The following is a 15,567-nucleotide window of genomic DNA, read 5'->3' on the forward strand; positions in this document are numbered from 1 at the left end:
TTTCATTAAAGGAAAAAATATATTAATCACAGAAATTAACTATTACATCCCAGATCACGTGAAGACTCTGTTGTTATATTCAGGCTGTATTTTCTGAATTGGAAACACAAATCTGTAACATTCAAGAAGCAAAGGGACAAAGTCAACTGTCAAGTAACGGTGGCCTTTATCTTTGATCTTGGGAAAGAGCACAAAGATTATGCCAGACCCTTCTCAGATCTCCCACTTTTAAGTTATTTAGAGAAAGAGAGATCATCTTCAGATAATATAGAGATTTCTGTCCATGGGAATCTGGGTATATAACAGATCATCATTTTCCTCCCTCCCCCCACCACCACCACCAGACTTGTTTACCTTTTTTTTTTCCTTTCCAGCACAGTATTCTTCAGATCCTGTTTTTCTTCAAGAAGGGAATATACAAAAGCAGGAGATTGTAGCCTTATTCCTGGCAGTCAGATTTTAGGTGAATTGGGGTTTCCTCTTTTTTCCCTGAAATGCAGTCATGGTTTTAGAATATGGAAACTAATTTACACCAGTAAATACAGTTAGCAATAGTAATTGTGAAAAAAAAATTTTTTTGAAGCAAGTTTCTCTGATAACAGCCTCATGTCTGAAACATATGAAGAACTAAGCCAAATTCATAAAAATAAGAGCTATTTCCCTCTTGATAATCAAAAGATATGAACAGTTTTCAGATGAAGTAATCAAAGCTATTTATTGCTCTATGAAAAATGCTTTAAATACTAATGTTTGAAGAAATTAAAATTAAAATAATTCTGAGTTAGTTATTAGATTGACTAATAGGACAGAAAAGGAAAATAACAAATGTTGGAGGGGATGTGGGAAAAGGAAATATTAATCCACAATTATTGGATCTGTGAGCTGATTCAATCATTCTGTAGAACAATTTAAAAGTATGCCCAAAGAGTTATAAAACCATTCATACCTCTTGACCTAGCAATAACACTACTAGATATGTATTTCTAAAAAGATAAAAGCAAAAATGTGAAGTATCTATATATAAAAATGTGTATAGCAGTTCTTGCCTGGTTGCAAAAAATTGGAAATTTAAGGGTTCCCATCAACTGGGGAATAACTGAACAAATTGTGTGATATTATTGTGCTATAAGATGTGATACGCAGGATGTTCTCAGAAACATCTGGAAAGACTTATATAAGCTGCTGCAAAGTGAAATGTATTGTGTACAAAATAATAGCAATATTATAAAATGATTAGTTATTAACTATTCTGAACAAAACAGTGATTCAAAACAAATCTGAAGTATGTAAGATGAAAAATGCTGTCTATTTCCAGATAAATAGTTGATGTTGTCTAGAGATTAAAACATATTTCTTTTGCTTTCTTTGTTTTTTATTGATTTTTTGGTCTATGTTTTCTTCCATAACGTGACTAATTTTGCACAACTTACATATATAATGCATATCAAATTTCTTGCTTCTCACTGAGCAGGGGGTGGGAGAAAGAGAGGGATTTGGAGCTCAAAACTGTATATTGTTATTACACGTAACTGTAAAAAAAAATACTAAATCCCCTCTCCCCTGAAAAAGAGAATGGGCTGGATATATTGGATATATTTTATGGAATGGATATATTTCAATACTTTCTAGATGAAATACTTTCTAGGTAATTAATAGCTTTTAGTAAAGTTTAATGATATGTACTTATCTCCATTTTATTTCCTCCCCCAAGATACTCTAAGACTAATATTATCAGAACCACTCCCAGTATATCCCATCTATTTCTCAAGATGTTTTAAATTTCCCCTTTTTCTTCAGGATTAAAGAGTTCAGTCAGGATGTGTTTATATTTCAGGAATCAGTAACATTCAAAAATGTTGCTGTGAATTTTACACAGGAGGAGTGGGAGCAAGTGAACCCTTTTCAGAGAGATCTTTATAAGGATGCTGGAGAACTGTGGAAAGCTCTTCTCACTGAGTAAGAATGACTTTCACTCTGTGATTCACTATCTGTATGTAGTACATTAAAATGTTCTTATTCACTCAGTGGGAGTTAATGCAGAGATGAGACTAGAGTTACTTGTTTTATTGTGACTAAATATGGTTATGAATCATGCTCATAAGAACTGTTTTGAAGCTACAGAGATTGCTTTATAACTATGAAGGTCACCATAGGTGGGACCAAATAATGGATGAGATCCTGGAGAGTATAAGAACTTTTAAGAAATTTTTATTATCTCAGGAATAAGAATAAATGGAAGAGGTAAAAGACAGAGAAAGCTCTTGAATGGGAGGTAAGGAGAAAAGAGAAGATACTGAAAGGGAAGTAAGGCAAGCATGGGAATCAAATATTAAATTTAGAATCACTGGGTCGAGAAAGCAAAGGTGGAAGTCAAGATCTCTTTGAATAGCTTCCAACTCTTTGTAACAATAATTTTAAAACTGACACATAGCTATGTGTTTGGAGAGGAATATCAACAGACTGACCATTAATACCTTTGGTAAATCCTTCATATGAGGACACATAGGCTTTTTGGTTCTAGCAGAAGACTGAACAGAGCAAATAAGAAAAAGATTAATGTCATGTCTTTCTTTGCCAGAAAGAATAGTCTTCTATCCATCTCTGACCACAGAAAATCACAGGATTATAGAATCACATATGCAGAGACAAAAAGAACCAGAGAAGTCATCTAGTTTAATCCCTTAATTTTATAAATTTTATGTTATATAACATATTTTTATATATTTATATAATACATATATAATATAAATTTATATTTTATAAATCAGGTGATTAAGACCCAGAGAGATTGAAGAGTTGAAGATTACCTTTGTTTTCCACAGATGTCCTCCCAGAGCAGAGAGAACTAGTTTGGGAAAAGGTCAAGAGGGGACCTGTCATGGCCAATCAAAAGAGACCAAACAGAATAAAGACCCCAAAGTGCCGTGCTCCCTTGGGATCATGTCACAGTAAGACCTCCCCTCCCACTCCCTCAGATCTTTCTGAACCCCACCCTCTCCAAGGGATTAAATGTCTTCATACATGTCTTCATGAGTTGCTGTCCTACTGGGAGCTAAGCCCCCCTCAGGTTTTCCTTTTTCATCACAGAGGATGAAGCAGTGTCTTCTCTCCTACATTTCAAACTCTGCCAATTGAAGGAGTCAGCCTTGAATCTAGAGAATCTGATTCTTTTCCTAAAAGGAAGTTTCCCTTTCAATAGAGACTACATGATTCATTGTGGACCACAATGGTTAATCAAAAAAGGGATTCTGGCACATTCATGAACATAAGGTCATCTTCTCAATCAGTTACCTGGGAGGGGGGAGCATCCCTGCAGGTCACCTTCTCAATCAGTTACCTGGGGAGAGAAGGGGGAGCATCCCTGCAGGTCATCTTCTCAATCGAGAAACAAAACACCTTTTGAAGAGAGGCAATGAAAGGAGAGAGCACACATGGGGGAGGGGAAATCCAGTTAGAAATAGTAAGTTCTTGTGAAAAGAATTTGAAGCACGTTTCCACAATTTTCTCAAATGTATAAGGAACTGAATCAAATTTATATATATATAAAGATCCATTCCTCAACTAATAAATGTTCAAAAGATATGAACTATGCTCAAAGGACTATAAAATCATGCATATCCTTTGACCTAATAATACCTAATAATATCCCAAGAGATATATTTTTTAAAAAGGATAAAAGGAAAAGGAGCTAAATGTACAAAAATATTTATAGCAGCTCTTTTTTCTCAGGACAAAGAATTAGAAATTGAGAGAATTGCCCATCAATTCAGCCAAATGGCTGAATAAATTATAGCATGTGATTATGATGTAATAGTATTGTTCTGTAAGAAATAATGAGCAGCAAAAAGTTATCAAACTGTGCATACCCTTTGATCCAGCAGTGTTACTACTGGGCTTATATCCCAAAGAAATTTAAAAAAAGGGAAAAAGACAGCAAAATAACTGTTTGGACATGTATACTTATATTGTATTTAATTTATACTTTAACATATTTAACATGTATTTTTCTAGCTTACTTTATTAATTCCCTTGAAATTCTTGACCTTTTGTTCTTCCAGATGGACTTTATTATTATTTTTTCTAGTCCGGTAAAGTAATTTCTTGGCAGTTTGATTTGTATGGCACTAAATAAGTTGACTAATTTAGGTAGAATTGTCATTTTTATAGGGTGTTTTTCTAGGTTATTATGGAGAAGATAGAAACACTCATGGTCATAATGGGGCAAGGGCCTTATCTGGTTAAAGAGCAGAGCACAATATAGGAGGACAATGACTAAATCTATTGCCAGATCACAATTTAGACAGCATTAAAAACTTATACCTGTTCTACCCCCTCACTGAACTATGAAAGCAACAAAAGAACATAAAAAAACAGATGTTCATAACAGTCATTCCCCTAGAAATGAGCAGAGCCTAACTATAACATAAAGCCCAAAGTCAAGAAGTAAGCTAAAAAAAATGTGGAAATAACAACAAAAATGAACTTGACCATAAAAAACTACTATGGCGACAGAAACACTCAAGATACAAACTCAAAAAAAGATAATGACTTGAAAACATATACAAGCAAAGCTTCACAGAAAAATGGCAGGTTGAATATAAGTACAATAAGAATTCTTAGAAGAGCTAAAGACATTTTTAAAAAGCAAAAATGATTTAGAAAATCAAATCAAATTATAGTGGCAGAGATAATCTAAATAAATGAGAGCTATGCAAGAAAATTATGAAAAAATAATTAACAGTTTGGTAAAAGAGGCACAAAAATACTAAAGAAAATAACTCCTAATCATCCCCAGGATAATACACTATGATCAAGTAGGATTTATACCAGGAATGCAGGGCTGGTTCAATATTAGGAAAACTATCAGTATAATTGGCCATATTAATAACCAAATTACAAAAACCATATGATCATCTCAATAGATCCAGAAAAAGCATTTGACAAAATCCAACATCCATTCCTATTAAAAACACTTGAGAGTATAGGAATAAATGGACTTTTCCATAAAATAATCAGCAGCATCTATTTTAAACCATCAGTAAGCATCATATGTAATGGGGAAAAATTGCAGTCATTCCCAGTAAGATCAGGAGTGAAACAAGGTTGCCTACTATCACCGTTACTATTCAATATTGTATTAGAAATGCTAGCTTTGGCAATAAGAGCTGAAAAAGAGATTAAAGGAATTAGAATAGGCAATGAGGAAACCAAATTATCAATCTTTGCTGATGATATGATGGTATACTTAGAGAACCCCAGATATTCTACTAAAAAGTTATTAGAAATAATCTACAACTTTAGCAAAGTTGCAGGATACAAAATAAACCCACATAAATCATCAGCATTCTTATATATCACTAACAAAATCCAACAGTCAGAGTTACAAAGAGAAATTCCATTTAAAGTAACTACTGATAGTATAAAATACTTAGGAATCTATCTGCCAAGGGAAAATCAGAAACTTTATGAGCAAAACTACAAAACGCTTTTCACACAAATTAAGTCTGATCTAACCAACTAGAAAAATATTAAATGCTCTTAGATAGGGCAAGTAAATATAATAAAGATGACAATACTACCTAATCTATTTGTTTAGCACTATACCAATCAGACTTCCAAAAAACTATTTTGGACCTAGAAAAAATAACAACAAAGTTCATATGGAAAAACAAAAGGTCAAGAATTTCAAGGGAATTAATGAAAAAAAAAATCAAATGAAGGTGGTTTAGCTGTACCAGATCTAAAATTATAGAAGAGCAGTTACCAAATTCATTTGGTATTGGCTAAGAAATAGATTAGTTGATCAATGGAATAAATTAGGTTCAAAGGACAAAACAGTCAATAACTATAGCAATCTAGTGTTTGACAAACCCAGAGACCCCCAGCTTTTGGGATAAGAACTTACTGTTTGACAAAATTTGCTGGGAAAATTGGAAACTATATGGCAGAAATTAGGCATCAACCCATACTTATCACTGTACACTAAGATAAGGTCAAAATGGGTTCATGACCTAAACATAAAGAATGAGATTATAAATAAATTAGAGGAACACAGGATAGTTTACCTCTCAGACCTGTGGAAGAGGAAGGAATTTATGACCAAAGAAGACCTAGAGATCATTACTGATCACAAAATAGAAAATTTTGATTATATCAAACTGAAAAGTTTTTGTACAAACAAAACTAATGCAGACAAGATTAGAAGGGAAGCAATAAACTGGAAAAATATTTTTACAGTTAAAAGTTCTGATAAAGGACTCATTTCCAAAATACCTAGAGAATTGACCCTAATTTATAAGAAATCAAGCCATGCTCCAATTGATAAATAAATGGTCAAAGGATATGAACAGACAACTCTTAGACGAAGAAATTGAAACTATTTCTAGCCATATGAAAAGATGCTTCAAGTCATTATTAATCAGAGAAATGCAAATTAAGACAACTGAGATACCACTACACACCTGTCAGACTGGCTAGAATGACAGGGAAAGATAATGCAGAATTTTGGAGGGGATGTGGGAAAACAGGGACACTAATACATTGTTGGTGGAATTGTGAATACATCTTACCATTCTGGAGAGCAATTTGGAATTATGCTCAAAAAGTTATCAAACTGTGCATACCCTTTGATCCAGCAGTGTAACTACTGGGCTTATATCCCAAAGAGATCATTAAGAAAGGAAAGGGACCTGTATGTGCACAAATGTTTGTGGCAACCTCTTTGTAGTGGCCAGAAAATGGAAACTGAGTAGATGCCCATCAATTGGAGAATGGCTGAATAAATTGTGGTATATGAATAATATGGAATATTATTGTTTGGTAAGAAATGACCAACAGTATGATTTCAGAAAGGCCTGGAGAGACTTACACGAACTGATGCTGAGGGCTACCCAAAAACACCATAATTGACTAAAAATGGACATCTTAGGAATTATGAGTAATTAAAGATATTGGTAAAAGTAGAGATAATGAAGGGAAGGAAAGGAAATTTATATAGCATGCCAGTCACTGTGCTAAGTGCCATTCAATATCTCATTTGTAAACCTCTTCCCAGTACATATCTCTGTGGGGATTAAAATTATCCCATCTACAATAAGCAAGACTGAGCTAGTGGCACTTAATTAAAAAGTCCATGGTTCCCTTCAATGAACTGGATCCCAGGTCTTCCTCATGATCTGAGATTCCCTCATCCTTTGACAGCCCTATTTTTATAGAACTAGATGTCCAGTCATTCAAGAATAGCTATACCAAATAAAGTAAATTCCATTGATTGACATTTGATACATAAACTAGAAAAAATAATATGTCAGTCAGGTCACAAGTTTGGTGAAGCAAGGAATATCTTCACATACAATGGACAGGCTTCTCCTTGGTTTGGGCAGGAGGAAATATGGTACAAGCTATCATAGTCAGTAACTTAAGTGGTCATAAAATGTTTGCTCCTGTTGGACAAGTAATTGGTCTGGAAGTATAAAAATTTGGGGGGACTTTCCATGTAGTTATCACCTCTGCCATGCTGGGGTGGGTTACCATGACAAGGCTAAACAAGCATGAAATGCCTTTAGTTAACTTCCTATAATTAAACAAGTGAACTTAGAATCTCTTGCTCACAGATCTGGGATCTTATATGATGTATTTGATATTGTGAGGGATTCAGAGACCCTTACCCAAAATGATTACTCAGAGATCACTCAGTAGAAAGGAGAAAAGTTGTTTATTGAAAACCTCCAGAGGATGAGCCGTCCCATCGCGAGATAAGAAAGAGAAAGCTCGCGGTAGGAGGGCTAAAGAAGTAGCAAAGATACATAGCTTTTATACAAGAACTTACATCACAAGTAAGAGAGCATTGAGAAGGGGAGGGGGAGGCATCTAATTGGTTGTTGCTATTTGGGGAGATTGGAATGGAAGGTTTCTGTTTCCCTGAAATCTCCTGATTTCTAGGAAATAAAATCAGTCTTTCAGGCTTAATCAAGCAGACAGTGGTCCAGCTAATAGACTAAATATTGATAAATGTCAAATACCAATAAATGTCATCAGCTCAGGTTAAGTAAATATGTTTCTAGCTGGCCAAGGCTCAAGTAGATATGAGCCTGTACATATTATACAGGTCACAGGGGAAACGCAGAAATAGTAAAATAAAATACAGAAAAAGAATTCATACATTCCTGTAAATTCTTCACCTTTTCTCTCTCTATTCCATACAATATGATTCTATCAAGTTGATTAATTCCCATGGAAATGGAGCAGGGGGTTTAAATGAATTATTTCTTAAAGCTCAAAATAAGAAACTTCCCAGGAGAACAACTATGTCCCTGAATCATTTTTGTCTTGGATAAAACATGCCAGTAACATGCTACAACAGTGGTCTAGGACTGAATGTAAAGAAACAGAGGAAGCTGATGATACACCAAATGGTGACACTAGAATTTAGTCTCAAACTCAGTCTGACCCTGAGGTTTTGCGGCTGCTGTGCAAGAATGCTTGCAAAGACTAGCGACTGGATTTGGTCCATGTCCTTTCTCTTGTGACCTTCTCAAGTTTCTTCCCAAACAATATTTAGTCACGCAAATAAGATTTTTCCCCCAAAATTAGCAATGCCCAATTTTAAAAAATATTGCTTTCTTTAAAAAAAAAAAAAATCATGTATTTCTACTTTTATTTCTTCCTAGAGAGCCATCCCTTATAATAAAAATCATGGAAAAGAATTCCATAAAACAAAGGTGTGTGTGTAAATCTGACGTCACATTCCACATCCTGCCTCTTCCCAGAAGCGGGAGGAGGCGTTTGGTCTGACAGGTTGGCCGCGTTCCCTTTGGGTTTGCGGAGGTTCTTTCCACGCCCCCTCCTCCTTGCTCCCCTCCCCCGGCTTTATCCCTGTGCAGCGGGGTACCGGGCTGCTCAGAGCGCCCCCCCCCCCCCCCAGGCTCCCAGGCACAGCCCCCAGGGGCACGCCTCGGCGTTTTCTCCCGGGCCAGACCTTTTTCGGGCTACGCCACTCGCCCCGGGGCCACGCGAACTCCTCGGCGTCCCTACTTCGGAAGAGAGACGGACGCTCGGGCTTCATCTTCCCAGCGGTCTCGCACAGGTTTTTACCTGTCTGAGTCTCAGGCTCTTGGGGGAGAGGCAAGATGACACCTGCGGCCCCCTTCCCATTTCCCCTCCCCCATCCTGGGCCGAGCTTCGAGGGGATGCAGGTGGGATCTGCGCCTACATTTCCCAGACCGCACAGGGCCGTGCGGCCTCGAGCTAGCCTCATTTCCCAGAATCCCTTTCGAGTCTGACCTGCTGTCTCCGGTGAGGCTGGAAAGCTGCCGGAAGAAATCCGGGACTCATCCTTCAGAGAGCATCTCTCTGCGCAGTCGTTTCCGCCTGCACCCACGGTTTACATCTCTGCGCCATCCTGGGCCTGAGGTAATAAGCGTGTGCGTGTGTGTGTGTGTGTGCGTGTGAAGCAGGGGCTGCAGATCCTGGACAGGTGCACAACCGAGAGATGGAGAAAGCGAGGCCCTGAGAGGAGAGGCGATCTGCCCAGCATCACCCAGCTCATCGGTGGCGTAGCAGCATTCACAACCAGGTCTTTCGACACCCGGGGCAGTTTCTGTCCCCTGCTCCCTGTTCTCCCCGCTACCCCGATGACGGTGGTTCTCTAGCCCCTGTTGTTAGCAGGGGAGAGTGGAGGGAGGTGGTCAGCCTGGTGGGAAAGGGGTCCTGGGCTAAGGAGCTGAGGGGGGGGAGGGGAGCACGAGGAGGGGGAAAACGGGAGAGGGCAGGGAGAGTAAAGGGGAGAATGGAAGGGAGAAAGGGAGAGGGGGAGGGGAAGAAGAGGGAGAGCGAAGAAAGGAGGGGGGAAAGAGCGGGGAGGAGGAGGAGGAAAGGGGGGAGAAAAGGGAGGGCAGAAGCAGGGGAGGAGAGGAGGAGGGAACAGAAGGAGGAAAGGAAGGAAAAAGGAGGGGGAGGGTACAAGAGAGACATAAAAGTGCCTCCTGGTTGGAGGCAGAAAAGGGATGAACGCTGCCGTCAGTTCAGGTCCATCCTGACCTTTTCTGATGAGGCAGGAGACTGATGACGGTGGTGAGCCTGGAATGGAGGCTGGTTTGTCGTTAGTGGATAACAAAGCTTAAGAGGTTATATGAATTCTAATGTGAAGAGGTTCAAATAATAATTTCTTACAAACGTTAGAAGTGACATCATTCAGTTTGAGCCAGTTATCATAAAGTCTGTCAATATTGAATCCAAATTATACTCGAATTTCTACCTTCCATAGAACGGTAACTCTAATGGAAGATGAGATCTTTCCAGTTATGCTGAATAGATCTTTCCAAATATATCAGTAAGAGCATTGTCTGAGCTCTAGAATGATTGTAACTAATATTGCATTTGACCTGTAAGTTTTCATCCACAATTTCATAGCATGATACTAATAGCTTTATTGAACTAAATTTATAAGATATTAAGACCTGTTTCAAATAGTTATACGATTATAGTCTTTCCAAATGGCATTCAGGAAGGTGATGCTCTCATTGATAGATGAGAAGCTTGAGAGAGCAAAGATTAATTATGGATCAGTTGGACATGTGATTGGACTTTGACAGTCACTTGTCTATCCACAATCTACATGCCATATAGTGGTCATTATTAAGAAGCAACATCTATATATCAGCATATCAAAGTCATTCTACAACTTTTGATTATTCTTAGTTATTACAATGGTCTTGAAAGTGAATAAGCAGATATCTGAAACAATTTACGTGATGATCAAGGTAAGCAACACCAACAAAAATTAGACTTCTATCGAAGAGAAAGCAGAAGCTGCTTTGTAGGTTAGACAGGAAGCAGGATGTGGACTATTGCACTATCAGGTCAAACTTTCTATCCTGTGCTCTGAGTTGGTTTTTACAAGGCACTATATTCACAGCAACTAATTCTCCTATTATAAGAGTTATTCTGTTTAGAGGAAGTATTGTAGGATACAATGGGAAATAACAGAATCTGAAAACAATTTACGTGATGATCACAAGGTAAACAACCACCACAACAAAACATAATGAGCACCTTTCTCATCAAAGAAAAGCTATGAGAAGCTTTGCTTTGTAGGTGTGCAGGAGCAGGGATGTGGAATATTGCATATCATGTCAAACTTTTTCCTGTGTTGGTTAGTTTTTCTAAACTTTCCTACTTTCTAATTACTTTATTATAAGAGATGGCTCTCTGAGAGGAAGTAGGTAGGGATACAATGGGAAATGTAGCTGCTGTGAAAACAAAAGACATAAATAAACATTTATTTTAAAAAAGAGAAATAAGCCAAATCTTGTCTCTGAAACTTCTACCCATGATTCTTACCACGTAGAATAAATTTATATTCTTTTTAACATGACAGCCCATGAGTCATTGCTACTGAAGATAGCAATTGTGTTTCTTCTAAATCTTTTCTAGAGTAAATATTTCAGTTTTTCAGTCAGTCATTATAACATAAATATCATTTGGGGGAACATCCTCTTCTTGTAATTAATGTGGAATAAAAGTGGCAAATCTAAGGTCAATGAAATAAAAGGTAAAAAAATAAAATGAATGATCGTCATCAATTTTGAAAAACATGGAGAATGATTTCAGGGTAAAAATATAGGCCAGAAGCTGGTAATATAATGGTAAGTACACTGAAGTTTCTATCTCAACTGCCAAAAAGTTGCCCTGGTATCTCTGGTTAGGGAATCACCAGAGATAAGAGACAGACTGGGAAAGAAATGCAAATACGGCATCCTCTATGCAAGTTATTGCACAATTTCTCCTATTTTCTATAAGGGCTGAAGTTTTTAGCATTGTCTTTTTAAAAACAACAGTGGTATCATACTTCAATAGGAGATTCTTCAGGCCACAGAAACCTGCAGACCTAGAAAATCACAAATCAGCATCTATGTTGTATTTTCATTTATTTCCCTGTTACATTTTATTCTGGTTTGGTGAATTTTTGGGGTTGCTTGGGCCAGTTGCCAAGACTTTGACATCTCTGTCTTAAAAGTGCTTCTGGAAATTTATACTTAAAACTTTTTAATCCACTCAGTTTGCTCAACTCTTATTTGTTTCCACTTATTCTTTCTAATCCTCCTCACCCTTTCTAAATACCTCCATGATTTCCTTCTCTTTCTCATTGAATTCAAGTCCTTCTCCCTTCTACTAGTCTTATAGAAGTCAGATTCTCATTCAATATGTTTCTGGTTAACTGCTGTAAATTTTCATTGCTGCTGTATTAGTTATTTTCTTAGGTGTGAGGGAAATTATAAAAAATAAGTTCAAGAGAGTGAACTGGTGGCTTCCAGGAGCTCATATGTTAACTGCAACACACATGCACATTTCTTTGTAGACTGTCGCTCATAGAACATGATTATCTGCCCTTGTCTTTAAGAATTAGAGGAAATATTGGGTAAAATCAGATTATTTGGGGTTAGCAAGAGATAAGCAGTAAGAAAGTAGGAATAAGGTATAAACCACCTATAAAGGGTTTTGACGGTAAAAAAGAGGCTAAAGCTATAAAGAGTCGGGTATAATCAGTATTTAGTCTTTGGGTCTCATACAGTAGAATTAACATTTTTGGTTAAATTCCAAAGTACTTACCTTTGAAAAAATCCTTAAAATGTCACATATTCAGTACATTATCTTTAAAATGCTTGGCTAAAAAGGGAAAAAGGTATCTTTTCAAGATGGTTGTATCATGTTAGATGGGCTTGACATAATTGTTATAAAAACAATGGAATATAATTTTTTATGTTTTAAAGTACCTACAAAAGAAGCATGGACCAGGATTTCTGCTGAAATAAAAGAAACAAAAACAGATAAAGACCTAGCAGGCAGGAAAACTGAAGAATAGGGAAAAATATTCTTGAAAGGGCTTTACACATCATTTTTCTTCTTCCTACTTCATGATACATGAAAGGACACAGGAAAATAAAAAGGAACATGAGGATGTCTGTTTACTAGTTGAGGGCTTCTTAAACTTTTTCTAATAGCAACCCCTTTTCGCCTGAGAAATTTTTACACAACCCTGGGTATGTAGGTATGTAAAATAGGTATACAAATCAGATATTTATTGATAATAAATCATTAAGAAATTTATTTTAAAACATTTCTTTGTGGGACAGCTAGGTGGTACAGTGGATTAGAACACCAGCCCTGAAGTGAGGAGGACCTGAGTTCAAATGTGACCTCAGTTACTTAACACTTCCAAGCTGTTAATTGTACAATATTTCAGAGTCTGATTCTTTTTGTACAGCAAAATAACGTTTTGGTCATGTATACTTATTGTGTATCTAATTTATATTTTAATGTATTTAATATTTACTGGTCATCCTGACATCTAGGGGAGGGGTGGGGGGGTAAGAGATGAAAAATTGGAACAAGAGGTTTGGCAACTGTTAATGCTGTAAAGTTACCCATGTATATATCCTGTAAATAAAAGGCTATTAAAAAAAAAAAAAAAACCACTTCCAAGCTGTGTAACCCTGGGGCAAGTCACTTAACTCCAATTGCCTCAGCCAAAAAAACCCAAAAGACAAAAAAACAAATTCTTTGGTATACATGTAATTTTACTATTTATTAAAGACAAAAGCAAATTCCCATACATTTAATGAAATGGTTATGCTTATTTATTTTTACATAAAGAATTTAATCTTGACACAAAACATTCTCAGTATTTTTTCAGAGTTGATCCATATTTTGATTTTATAATTGTCAGTCTGAAAACACCTCCTTACTTAAATACATGGATACAAAATGTTTAGGACCATTTCAGAAATTGTTGGAAAATCTGCCCTAATCCCAAGCCAAAATTCATTTAACAATGTTTTTTAGGAAACTCAAGTTTTTTGTTTTTTGTTTTTTTTTAATAGCTTTTTATTTACAAGTTATATGCATGGGTAATTTTTCAGCATTGACAATTGCAAAACCATTCGTTCCAATTTTTCCTTTCCTTCTCCCCACCCTCTCTACCAGATGCCAGGTTGACCAATATGTGTTAAATATGTTAAAGTATAAGTTAAGTACAATATATGATACATGTCCATACAGTTATTTTGCTGTACAAAAAGAATCGGACTTTGAAATAGTGTACAATTAACCTGTAAAGGAAATCAAAAATGCAGATGGACGAAAATAAAGGGATTAGGAATTCTATTTAGTGGTTCATAGTCATCTCCCAGAGTTCTTTTACTGGGTGTAGCTGGTCCAATTCATTACTGTTCTATTGGAACTGATTTGGTTCATCTCAACGTCGAAGAGGACCATGACTGTCAGAATTGATCATCATATAGTATTGTTGAAGTATATAATGATCTCCTGGTCCTGCTTATTTCACTCAGCATCAGTTTATTTAAGTCTCTCCTGGCCTTTCTGAAATCATCCTGCTGGTCATTTCTTACAGAACAGTAATATTCCATAACATTCATATACCACAATTTATTCAGCCATTCTCCAACTGATGGGCATCCACTCAGTTTCCAGTTTCTGGCCACTACAAACAGGACTGCCACAAACATTCGTGCACATACAGGTCCCTTTCCTTTCTTTAAAATCTCTTTGGGATATAAGCCCAGTAGTAACACTGCTGGATCAAAGGGTATGCACAGTTTGATAACTTTTTGAGCATAGTTCCAAATTGCTCTCCAGAATGGTTGGATGTATTCACAATTCTACCAACAAAGTATCAGTGTCCCAGTTTTCCCACATCCCCTACAACATTCTGCATTATCTTTCCCTGTCATTCTAGCCAATCTAACCAATCTAGACAATCATACATTGTTATGGGATAATAAATCTGTTCTGAATTCTCTCCATACTGACCTTCACCAGCTAGTTGGTCAAAATTGATTTGTCTAATAGCTCCTGTTTGCCTATTGCGTTGGGCTTGAATCCTACATAATTCGTGAAACTCCGAAAGGCACAATAAATTTTGTCCAGGTTCTAAACATGTCTTTGCTATGGATTTCTAATCATTCGGGGTTAAGATTTCATAAGACAAATTATCTAGTAACAGCTTAACATAAGAGGATGTAGCCCCATAAAGAGTGCAACCCTTTTTCAAATCTTTAATTTTTTCCAAATTAAAAGGAGTGTATTTTCTTTCTTTTTGACCTGAAGTCAAGCTTTTCAGTCACAGGATATGCATTTATAAAATCAGATGTATCTTCTTCACTTTTTGCTTTAATTAATGCCTCTTCTAATCTTGTCATATTCTGCTTCACAGGAGATGCTTTAATAGGTGGTTCTGATTGCATTACTCCCTCTTCCCCTCTTACTTCTTCCTCCACCCATGAAGGGTTAATTGAGGGGGAGGGTCGGGAGGGTCATGACATGAGGAATGATCTAATTTCTCTTGCTGTGAAGTATCACACTCCAAATTGTACTTAACTCCATTCTTATCTGATTCTTCCTGCTTTTCACCTAGTTTAGTTGGCACTTCCCCTTCTTGCTGTTTCTTCTTTTTCCTTATTTTAACACTTATAAAATTTCCTAATGCCAATTGTATTAAATTATACGTATTAAGTATGTCTTTGGAAATTGTCACGTCCATTTTTATCG

General features: G+C 36.6%; 1 protein-coding gene and 1 long non-coding RNA gene across 3 annotated transcripts in view; one reads left to right on the forward strand and one right to left on the reverse strand.

The window, feature by feature from the left end:
• On the reverse strand, positions 1-9,368 carry LOC116421433. Of its 2 annotated transcripts, XR_004231789.1 has the most exons (4): positions 9,283-9,362; positions 3,292-3,396; positions 355-489; positions 1-112 (listed from the first exon to the last, which is right to left on the reverse strand). It is a non-coding gene; the product is annotated as an uncharacterized LOC116421433 (long non-coding RNA). The 2 variants fall into 2 exon arrangements; XR_004231790.1 differs by lacking the exon at positions 3,292-3,396 and having other exon boundaries at positions 9,283-9,368.
• Positions 8,690-15,567, forward strand: part of LOC116419037 (zinc finger protein 420-like) — a 21,186-nt gene continuing 14,308 nt past the window's right edge. Inside the window, exon 1 of the mRNA XM_031950963.1 lies at positions 8,690-9,411. The gene's annotated coding sequence lies outside the window, so the exon portion shown is untranslated. The remainder of the gene's footprint in view (positions 9,412-15,567) is intronic.

Source organism: Sarcophilus harrisii, chromosome 2, assembly GCF_902635505.1.
Source record: "Sarcophilus harrisii chromosome 2, mSarHar1.11, whole genome shotgun sequence".
Classification (NCBI taxonomy): Eukaryota; Metazoa; Chordata; class Mammalia; order Dasyuromorphia; family Dasyuridae; genus Sarcophilus; species Sarcophilus harrisii.